Below are 2,527 nucleotides of genomic sequence, written 5' to 3' on the forward strand. Positions count from 1 at the left end.
TAAGCCGAACACACGTGATTCGGACTCCCACATTGCCCACATCTCACATTTCAGCTTGAAGTGTTCCTTACAAACAACGAATATGTGCTGCACAAGCACCTCTATTTAAAATATGTCATTAACAGTTAATACCCATCTCAAGATCGACCTATTTCGGGGCAGAGTTCAGCAGTGATCCGATTCGAGATCCGATTCCGGAAAGGAACCGATTCCAGCGAATGATTCGTTTGAACACCGAACCTCACGCTTTACCGTCGATTGTTGTGAATAAAAAAAGTTGAGAAGGTATTTATAACAAGAAAAAAAGAACATGGTTACAAGTCGAAACAGAAATAACTTTTCCCAAACCTTATTATTGCTGTCATCCATATCCACAGACATTACATTAATGTATGTGTAGCTAGCTGGCATCCTAGACAATAATTGCTAATCTAAACCTAAGGAACTGCCGATTTAGATAAAATTAATAATATTAAAGCATTCATTTCTCTAGTGACCTGCCTACCTAGTGCTCGACGCGCCTATAAATGCTGCCTAGGTAGTCAGCTCACTATATCCCTGTACATTCAAGATCTATGTCTATATATATATATATATATATATATATATATATATATATATATATATATATATATATATATATATATACAGTCATGTGAAAAATTAGGACACCCTTTGAAAGCATGTGGTTTTATTGTAACATTTTTAATAAATGGTTATTTCATCTCAGTTTCAACAATACAGAGAGATTAAAGTAATCAAACTAAACAATAAAAACTGAAGAAAAAAGTCTTTTCAAGATCTTCTGTACATGTCATTCTACAAAAATGCCTATTCTAACTGAGGAAAAAGATAGGACACCCTCACATGTATTCCCTCTTAAATTGGCTCAGATCTCACACAGGTACATCACACCAGGTGCACATAATTAGTAGATCGTTACTCTGCATGTTGAATGAGGCTTGCCCTATTTAAACCTCAGACATTTAGTTTGGTGTGCTCCTGACTGTTGAAGTGAGAGTGAGCACCATGGTGAGAGCAAAAGAGCTGTCAGAGGACTTCAGAAAAAAGATTGTAGCAGCCTATGAGTCTGGGAAGGGATTTAAAAAGATCTCAAAAGATTTTGAAATCAGCCATTCCACTGTCCGGAAGATAGTCTACAAGTGGAGGGCTTTCAAAACAACTGCCAACATGCCCAGGACTGGTCGCCCCAGCAAGTTCACCCCAAGAGCAGACCGCAAGATGCTAAAAGAGGTCTCCAAAAACCCTAAAGTGTCATCTCGAGAACTACAGCAGGCTCTGGTTACTGTTGATGTAGAAGTACATGCCTCTACAATCAGAAAGAGACTGTACAAGTTTAACTTGCATGGGAGGTGTGCAAGGAGGAAACCTTTGCTTTCCAACAGAAACATCAAGGCCAGACTGACATTTGCCAGAGATAAAGTTGACAAAGACCAGGACTTCTGGAATAATGTTCTTTGGACAGGAGTCCAAAATTGAATTATTTGGACACAAGAGCAGAGGACATGTTTGGCGTAAACCAAACACAGCATTCCAAGAAAAGAACCTCATACCAACTGTGAAGCATGGAGGTGGAAGTGTCATGGTTTGGGGCTGCTTTGCTGCAGCAGGACCTGGTCAGCTCACCATCATAGAATCCCCCATGAATTCTACTGTGTATCAGAAGGTGCTTGAAGAACATGTGAGACCATCAGTTAGAAGATTAAAGCTGAAGCGGAACTGGACCATGCAACATGACAATGACCCAAAACATACCAGTAAATCAACCAAAGATTGGCTGAAAAAGAAGAAATGGAGAGTCCTGGAATGGCCAAGTCAAAGTCCAGATTTGAATCCCATTGAGATGCTGTGGGGTGACTTGAAAAGGGCTGTCTGTGCAAGAAACCCCTCAAACATCTCACAGCTGAAAAAGTTCTGCATTGAGGAGTGGGGTAAAATTTCCTCAGACCGATGTCGGAGACTGGTAGATGGCTACAAGAACCGTCTCACTGCCGTTATTTCAGCCAAAGGAGGTAACACTCGCTATTAGGGGCAAGGGTGTCCTACCTTTTTCCTCAGTTAGAATAGGCATTTTTGTAGAATGACATGTACAGAAGATCTTGAAAATACTTTTCTTCAGTTTTCATTGTTTAGTTTGATTACTTTAATCTCTCTTTATTGTTGAAACTGAGATGAAATAACCATTTATTAAAAATGTTACAATAAAACAACATGCTTTCAAAGGGTGTCCTAATTTTTTCACATGACTGTGTATATATATATATATTTGCGTGTGTGTGTTTAAAAAGATTAATTGGCAAAGACAGATACGTTCAATAAAACATGGGGCTTTCTGGAGACGAGTGTGGTGTGACTAAAGCACTACATTTTTATCATACTCTAAACAATAAAAACAGTTTTTATAATAACGACGTTACCTTTCATTCCGCGCGCGGAAATTCCACCCGATAGCCCAGTAGATGTCGATACGCGCGCATTTCGCAAACCGTCGCCGAATAACAGAAGA

Source organism: Puntigrus tetrazona, chromosome 4 (genome assembly GCF_018831695.1).
Source record: "Puntigrus tetrazona isolate hp1 chromosome 4, ASM1883169v1, whole genome shotgun sequence".
Classification (NCBI taxonomy): domain Eukaryota; kingdom Metazoa; phylum Chordata; class Actinopteri; order Cypriniformes; family Cyprinidae; genus Puntigrus; species Puntigrus tetrazona.